This window comes from Lupinus angustifolius, chromosome LG06 (genome assembly GCF_001865875.1).
Source record: "Lupinus angustifolius cultivar Tanjil chromosome LG06, LupAngTanjil_v1.0, whole genome shotgun sequence".
Classification (NCBI taxonomy): Eukaryota; Viridiplantae; Streptophyta; class Magnoliopsida; order Fabales; family Fabaceae; genus Lupinus; species Lupinus angustifolius.
Window position 1 is genome coordinate 15893599 of NC_032014.1, and position 9961 is coordinate 15903559.

The following is a 9961-nucleotide window of genomic DNA, read 5'->3' on the forward strand; positions in this document are numbered from 1 at the left end:
ATGACTTCATGGTTTGCTTGATGGTTAAGTCAAGTCTGGTAAGCACCGCCCACCGCTCCTGCTTCACCGCTGAGCTGCTTGTTCAGCAGCTTCTGACCGTGTTGTCTGAGACGTGGCTTGGTGCTTGCTGATCTTGCCATGAGTCTGGTTCCCCGCTGAGCAGCTTGTTCAGCAGCTTGGTCTTGTGCCAAGCTCGTGTCTGACCGTGTCAAGCATATTTCTGACCGTGCTAGGCCTAGTCTGGTGCTAGGTTGAGCGGCTAAGCAGGTCTGCTCGGCTGTCTAGTTGAGCAGTTTGGTCCAGGTCAGGCAGGTGGCTCGGGGGCTTGTTCCACACTGAGCTGCCTGGTTGAGCACCTTGATTTTCTTGACTTTTGTTGGTTTTTGACCATGAATCTTTTGTCTTCCTTTCTTCATTTTATTTCCTACAAAATACATAAAAAGGCAATACAAACACAAATATACCAAATTGTGATATTTTTTACAAAAAGTATTGTTTTAAGTTGGTTTTTGTCGATTATGCTTAAGATAAGTGCCATAAAAGTGTATGATTTTTAGGTATGTTTGAAACTTATCAGTGTGTTAATCGATTAAGGCTTGGATTTAATCGATTAATTGAGGCTTTTTCCATAATAGGGCTTTGGTGCGAAAAGTGGTAATTTATAACCGCTACACCTATTCAACCCCCCCCCCCCTTCTAGGTGTGTTATGTCCACTAATACCTAACAAGTGGTATCAGAGCTAGTACATCATGCTAGCTCAACTACATATGCATGATCCTAAAGGGAAATTAAATGGGTTCCACCAACCCTTTTGGTGGTGATGGCACATCCATTAACCGCCCTCCCGTATTCAGTGGCGAAGGATACGCCTACTGGAAAGTCCGACTGAAAATCTTCATAGAAGACATTGACTCGGATATTTGGGAATCCGTAGTCAACAGGATTTTCGTTCCACTACATTTAGTGGATGATGAACCGAAATAAAAACCCAAGAGTTTATGGACCGATGATGAACGTAAAAAGGTTCAATACAACCTACATGCTAATAACATCATCTCATCGGCCCTGTCATGTGATGAATTCTTTCGGGTTTCGTAATTTCAAAGTGCCAAGAAAATGTGGGACACTTTACAAGTGACTCACGAAGGCACCAACGAAGTCAAGTATGCCAGGATGAATGCCCTTACACATGAGTACTAACTGTTTCATATGTTGCCAAGTGAATCAATCAGGGACATGCAAAAAAGATTCAGACATATAGTAAACCACTTAGTTGCTCTAGACAAATCTTTCACCAAAGGAGAACTAAGTAATAATGTTTTACGTTGTCTTGACATGAGATGGTAGCCTAAAGTCACAGTTATCATGGAATCCAAAGATCTTGACTCCATGCCTTTGGCAATACTGTTTGGAAAGCTTTAAAAGCATAAGATGGAACTTGGGCGCTTGACGATGAATGAGGAATCAGACTGCAAGAAGAAAGGCATATCTATTAAAGAAACAATGTCTCAACCTATAGAAGAGAAACAAGATGTTGAGTTTCATTCAGATATTGATGATGAAACATTAAGCCTTCTCGTATGAAAATTCGGGAAGTTCTTAAAGAAAGGAGGCTTTAAACGGTTTCAGAAGAAAGAAGTGTGTGAATCAACTCGAAAAGGCAAAGGAAATAAAGAGCGCTTCACTTGCCATGAGTATGGTAAGCTAAGACACATGGACTTCAATGTCCTACTTATCTCAAGAAAGTTGATTTGGAGAAGAGCACTCCCCAAGACTTCAAGTCAAAGAAGGTCTACATTGTCTGTGATATACCGGAGGAGGATACGATATCAAGCACCTCAGATGAGGAGGAGACCATCAAGCTATGCCTAATGACTAGAACAAATGAAGCTTGCGACTCATATAATTCAAAGGAAGCTAATAATGAGGTATAATCTGACACCTCATCTTCTTATATAATGCTTATGTCGAATTGCACGTGGAATTAAAAAAATTAGCTAGGATTAGTTCTAATAGAAAAACGAGTAATCCTTCTAAATGAAGAGAAAATAGTCTTATTATAGAAAGAACTAGACGAGTAATCCTTCTAATATTTTCTTGTAATACATATGATTGCTCAAATGACAAATTATATCAATCAACTGTCTGTGAGTCTTTCAGACTTTTAGAAATGAAAATTTGAAACTTGATGAAAACTCGCAAAACTGATAGAGAGTCAGAACCAACTAGACATTATGCTTAGTCAAACTAGAACCGTTTGTGACCATACTGGATTAGCGTATATCCCCCCTTTGCATGGGAAATGACCATATAGGAAACATGTAAATCGGCCAGATAAAATGTTTTATAATATGAAAGTTCCTACATGTTTCTATTGTGGCACTCATGGCCATACTTCCAACTCCTGTTACATCAGGAAGTATGGTGTACCGAGTGGCATATACACTTGGATGAAAAAGGGAGATAACTACCTGGTGACTAACAGAAAAGGACCCAATATAAATTGAGTACCAGAAAGAAGCAAGTGATCTAGTTTGCAAGTATGTCTACGAACACATGAGCAACATTGGTATCTTGATAATGGGTGTTCGAGGCATATGACTGGTGATAGATCGAAATTCCTAGATCTATCATTGAAGGAAAAAGGTTTTGTCACATATGGAGGTAACAACAAAGGGAAGATACTTGGGATCGAGACAATTGGCAACTCAACTCAAGCAGTGATCGAGAATGTACTATACGTTGAAGGCCTGGAGCACAATCTATTGAGTATCATCCAACTTTGGGACAAAGGTAATCGTGTATCATTCGACTCTGAATGTTGTATAATTCTTGACAATTTATCTAATAAGGTTTAGTTTGTCAGATATCATATTAGTAATATCTATATGGTTAACCTAGAGGATGTCACAACACTGTTTTCAAAATGTTTTATATCTAAAGAAGATGACATCTGGCTTTGGCACAAGCGCATCGCTCATATTCATGTAAAGCATCTAGATAAATTATCTAAAAATGATTTGGTTGAAGGACTACCAAAACTAGATTTTAAAAATCAGGAAACTTGTGACACTTTTCAAAAGTGTAAACAAGTTAAGAACTCATTTGGTAAAAAGAATGTGATATCCACAACAAGACCTCTAGTGCTTCTCCACATGGACTTGTTTGGACCATCACAAATTATGAGTTTTGGTGGTAGCTTCTATGCCTTAGTAATTGTTGATAATTTCTCTAGATTCACATGGACATTATTTTTATCTTTTAAGAGCGATGCATTTAAATCTTTCAAAACCTGGCCAAACAAATCCAAAATCAGTTTAACCTTAAGATAGTATATATCCGATCCGATCATGGTGGCGAGTTTAAAATTACCAGTTTGATAAATTTTGTAATAAGCTTGGTATCATGCATCAATTGTTGGCTCCTCGTACTCCTCAACAAAATGGAGTTGTTGAGAGGAAAAATCAAGTTCTAAAGGAGCTTACAAGAACAATGCTAAACGAAAGCAAGGTTCCTAAATACTTCTAAGTTGATGCAGTGCATACTGCTTCCTATGTAATAAATTATACTCGTGAGGCCTACTCTTTTGAAAACTCCATATGAACTTTTAAAAGGTCGAAAGCCGAATATTGTTCATCTTCATGCTTTTGGGTGCAAATGTTATATTTTAAATAATGGAAAGAGAACACTAGGAAAGTTTGACTCAAAAGCGGATGACGAAATATTTTTGGGGTATTCATTACATAGTAAATCTTATCGAGTGTTTAATAAATATTCAATGCAAGTAAAAGAGTATGTGCATGTTCTTTTTGACAAAGCTTCTCCAAAAGAGAAGAGAAAGGTCTTTTTTGATGATGTTGTAGGTGCTTTAGAAGAATTATACTCTAAGGACATGGACCAAGACAAAGAAGAAGAAGCAGATCAAATTGTCCAAGATGAGCATCAGGACTTGTCGATCGTGTGGAAGACCAAGAAAGATCACCCACTTGATAAAGTTATAGGTGATATCTCTATGGGAGTGGTAACCCGTAGTTCTTTATGCAACTTCTATAACTTTGTTACATTCATATCTCAGATCGAGCCGAAGACCATCGATGAGGCCATTGAGGATGTGCATTGGGGTATAGATATGCAAGAAGATCTAAACCAGTTCGAGCACAATAATGTTTGGGACTTGGTCCCTAAACCAAAAGATCATCCAGTGATTGGTATGAGATGGGTCTTCAATAACAAACTACATGAATCTGACTTGATCATAAGAAATAAGGTGCGCTTAGTGGCCAAAGGCTACAACTAGGAGTAAGGCATCAATTATGATGCGACCTATGCTCCTATAGCCAGATTATAGGCCATTAGGATGCTCTTATCCTTCGCATCGATTATAAACTTTAAGCTCTTTCAAATAGATGTTAAGAGCGCCTTTCTGAATGGTTACATTCAAGAGGAGGTGTATGCAGATCAACCACCCGGTTTTGAAAATTGTAAATATCTGAACCATGTTTATAAACTCAAGAAGGCTCTATATGGTCTGAAACAAGCCCCTAGAGCTTGGTATGACAGATTGAGTTCAATTCTTTTAAAAAAAGGGTTTGTGAGGGGTATGGTTGACACTATTCTCTTTATCCATAGGTCAAATGATCATGTATTGTTAGTTCAAATATACGTTGATGATATAATTTTCGGATCTACTAACAGCATTCTTTGTAAAGAGTTTTCTGAGATGATGTACGGAGATTTTGAGATGTCGATGATGGGTGAGCTGACTTTCTTTCTCGGGTTTCAAATTAAACAAATGGAAAGTGACATCTTCATTCATCAATCAAAGTAATATGAGGAGCTACTCAAGAAGTTCGACAAGGAAAAGTGTAAAGATGCTTCTACACCTATAACATCCGCTTGCTATCTGGACAAAGACGAAAAGGGAAAAAACTATAGGTAACCAAGTATCGAGGGATCATCGACTCTTTATTATATTTGACTGCGAACCGCCCTGATATTATGTTTAGTGTTTGCATGTTTGCAATATTTCAAGCATTACCTAAAGATTTACATTATAGTGTTGTTAAACGTATCATGAGATATTTAAAAGGAACTATAGATATGGGATTATGGTATCCTAGGGAAGCCTCACTATCCTTGGTAGGGTAATCCGATTTTGATTTCGCCGAATGTAAGTTGGATCAGAAGAGCACTAGTGAGACTTGTCACTTACTAGGCAGTTCCTTTGTGGCTTGTCACAGTAAAAAGCAAGCTTGTGTTGCTTTTCCCAAGATCTTCTTGACAAACCAATATCTTCTTGACACTGTTGTTTTATGAGAGTAGCATAGTTTGTGATATTCTTGATTTGTCTTGAGTATGCTCCCCCTATTTTGTATTCCCCCCTTTGATTTGGAGTTACGTGCCTGAAAAGTTTTTATCTAGAAAATACACTCTCCCAACTTTTCTCCCCATTTTGACTTCATCAAAAAGAAGAAATGCCAATAGTCCAAAACAATATATATATATATATATATATATATATATATATAGACACACACACACACAACATACATGATGTATATTAGCAATTATGAAGGTAATCATAAAAGTGATATCGCATAACATAAAATTTAAAAGATGTTCGTACAAATTCAACCATAATCAGAAAAATAACAAACAAACAACAAATTGTTCATACTCATGCAACATTACAAATATAATTCCTAGACAAACAGAGATCTAAGATTTAGGTTTAGTGCTATCGTCATCAAGGTCCATGCTATTGATCTTATAAGAAAGACGTTGAAGCTCAAATTGGACTTGTTGATTCTGAGCGTCTAGAGCATCCATCCGATTAGAGATGTAGCCTCGAAGAGAGAATAACTCATCCATGATCATATGGTTAATAGGCATGGGAATAGATGAAGAAGACTCAGCATGAAACTCAGAAGTTTGTTGTTTAGGAGGGTAAGCAGACTCTAGCAGGTGCAGCTTGTCTATCACTTTGATGTTTCTAGAGTCTAGCAATGGGATATCAGAATAAGCCTATTTTTTGGATCACATCCACATCAATCTTAATATCTCATGGATCAAGTGTGACTTTGGATTCACCAGTAGTGGATACACCAAAATTTTCAAGAATGTTGGTTATGAAGATAGCATAAGGCAGAGGGCTTTGAGATTCTCGAACAGAACACATATGTCTCATTACTATGTTAGCCCAATTGATTGAAAAGGTTATGCTTAAGAGCATACATCAATTGAAATTCCATGTCACTTATTTGAGAATGGTTTGAATATTTTGGAAGAATGACATAGCTCAAAAAGTAATGAAGCAAGTGATCTTCGAGATTGAGATTTCCTATAGCAAGGATATCTCTACTTTTTACAGTTTCACCTAGCGCCATTTTCTTACGCATTTCTATTTCCCTCTTAGTGAAACTATGCATAGAGTGGTAGAACTCTTTTCTATCATAATTATCCCAATCGCATGCAAGACCAAAATCTTTGATGCTACCTTGAAAAGGGATGCTACAACAAATTGAACTAAAGGTCTTAATATCCAAAATAATTTCTTTTCCTTTAACATACGATGTAAGACGATATTTCCTAAAGTTCAAGTTACAGGAAAACACTTTAATAAGTTCAGGATAATAGGCTTTTGATTCCTCACAGAAATCAGAAAGATCTTGTTGCCTTAGAAGAGTAGGGAAATGAAAATATTAAAATCAAAGTTATTCACATTACTATACTTAGGAGCGAATATGGAGCGTCCAAGAAAATGCTCTGAGAATGTTTTGCATTCAACATCATTTGCAAGAAGACGTGCCAAGTCCAAAGGGTTAGCCTCAGAAGCTGAAGCTCCTTGATTTATTTGAGACACACCGATACGTTGCTTCTTAGCTCTTGATGATGACGCTATGAATTGCAAATTTTGAAAGGTTAGGTTTTGAGTTTTGAGAGATTTGGGGATTTTTTCTTGGGGCCACAATAAACACGAAATCTATGGAATAAAAGTGTTTAGAATTGAAAATGGGATATAAAATGACTCAGGAATCACACAAATTGGATAAAAAATGAGGTTTTTTGAAAACTCTAGGTTGAACACGAAAAAGAGGGTTTGAGGAGGAAGAAGAAGTGTTTGAAAAATGAGGAGGGAAACTTAAATACTGTTTAGAGTAATCGATTACTCACAGTGAGTATTCGATTACTCAACACAAAATAATTCCCATATTTCAAATAGACACCTTAGATAATCCATTACACAGGAGGGTAATCGATTACTGAGGCCTCCTACTCAATACTGTAATCGGTTAATGAACCCAGAATTTGAATTTTCAAGCATACTTGATGCTTGGTAATCAGTTAATCATCACATGTAATCGATTACATATCCAATAAATTGAGAATTTTGAAAATATTTAAGAATCAATTTTTTAATACAAGTAGGCATATTATCAGCATAATGAAGCACACATATAATCAAGAATAAGCATATAAGATAAGTAAGCTTCATCAAGTATGCCTAATTCACATCTAATTATATAAAAAGGTTATTTTTCCAAGGGTTTAGTGAATATATATATATGCTAGTTGGTCATGAGTATCAACAAATTCTACAAATACATCTTTCTTTTGGACATGGTCCCTAAGTAAATGATGTCTTATATCTGTGTGATTGGTTCTAGAATGTGTTACTAGATTCTTTGTGAGATTTATAGCACTATTATTGTCACATTTAGGAGTATGCAGTCTAAGTCCAAGCCATAATCTCACAATTTTTGTTTAAGCCACAACACTTGGGCACAACAACTACTTGCCGCTATGTATTCTACCTCAACATTACTTAGAGCAACACATGCATGTTTCTTGCATGACCATGAGACCAATGCATTTCCTAATATATGAGAAGTATCACTTGTACATTTTCTCTTAGTTTTTCATCCAGCAAAATATGAATATGAATATCCAAGCAAATCACATATACTTCCTTTTGGGTAGCATAATCCAACGTCAGTTGTACATTTTAGATATTTAATGATTCTTTTGACAACAACTAAATGCGATTCTTTTGGTTTAGATTGATACCGAGCACACAAGAAGACACTAAACATTATATCAGGTCTACTATTAGTTAAATAAAGTAGGGAACCAATAATACCTGCATACTTTGATATATCAATGCATTTTCCAGCTTCATCCGTATCAATGTATGTGCTAGAACCCATATGAGTGGCAATTGGCTTGCAATCATCCATTTTAAATCTTTTCTGCAAGTCTCTGCAATATCTGGATTGACTCACAAAAATGTCATTCTTATGTTGTTTGATTTGTAATCCAAGGAATTAATTTAGCTTTCCCATCATAGACATTTCAAACCCCCTTGTATCATTTTGCCAAAATCACTACACAATGTTTCATTACTAGAACAAAAAATGATATCATCTACATAAATTTGAACAAGAAGAGTATGATGATTTATTTTCTTAATAAATAGTATGGTGTCGAACTTTTCTATTGTAAAACCTTTTTCAATAAGAAAGTTTGTTAGACGTTCGTATCAAGCACGCAAAGCTTGCTTTAAGCAATAGAGAGCTTTATTTAGTTTATAGACATGAGAAGGATGTTTGTAGTCTTCAAAACCTAGAGGTTGTTCTAGAAACACTTCATCTTGTATATAACCATTAAGAAATGCACTCTTTACGTCCATTTGATATAACGAAAAATTTAAAGAGCACACATATGCAAGTAGCAATCGAATAGCCTCAAGTCTAGCAACAAGACGAAGGTCTCATCAAAATCTATATCATCTTCCTGATGGTATCCTTGTGCTACTAGTCTAGCTTTATTTCTAACAATAATTCCATTTTCATCTTATTTATTATGGAATACCCAACCGGTTCCTATAACATCGCAATTATCTGGTATAGGAACAAGTTCCCAGACTTCATTTATCTCAAACTGGTTCAATTCTTCTTGCATAGAAAGAATCTAGTGTTCATCCTTGATCGCATCATCAATCTTAGAAGGTTCTATTTGAGAAATGAAGGTCATGTTTAAACAAACATCATTTAACTTTAAACGAGTAGTGACACCCTTACTTTTGTCACCAATGATGTTGTCAATGGGATGGTCTTGATAAGTTCTCCATTCTTTGGGTAAATCAGAATGAATATGCTCTTCTTGAGAAGATAGAATATCATCCATTTTCAAGTGCCTCAGTATTGGTTGTTGAATTGGTAAAAGAATCCTCCTTTAAAAGGGAACTTGACAAGTCCTCTTCATCAAGAGATAAACCATCCTTTATTATAGGATTGGTTTCATCAAAAGATAGATGAACAGATTCTTCCACAGCTAAAGTTCTTTTATTGAAAATTCTATAAGCTTTACTCGTAGGAGAGTAGCCTAGGAAGAGTCCTTCATTGACTTTTGCATCAAACTTGCCTAAGTTATCTTTACCATTTTTTAAAACAAAATATTTACAACCAAATACATGCAAATGAGAAATGTTTAGTTTTCTATCTTTAAAGAGTTCATTTGGTGTTTTCTTGAGAATTGGTCTTATAAGAACTATCTTAGAAACAAAGCAAGTCGTACTAACTATATCAACCCAAAAATATTTTGGGAGATTAGTTTCATTCAACATTGTACGAGCAAGTTCTTCTAAGGTCCGATTATTTCTCTCTAAAACACGATTTTGTTGTTGTGTTCTAGGAGTAGAAAAAATTGTGATTGATACCTAGATCATTACAAGAATTCCTCAAAAGAAGTGTTTTGAAATTCTCCCCCATGATCACTTCGTATAGCAGCGCTTTTTAGAGATTTTTCATTTTGAACTCTTTTAGCATGTTTGCTAAAGATGTTAAATGCCTGATTCTTATGAACTAAGAATGGAGTCCAGGTATATCTTGAGAAATCATCTACTATAACAAGAGCATAGTAGTTACCACCATAACTCTTGGTCCTTGAGGGGCCATATAA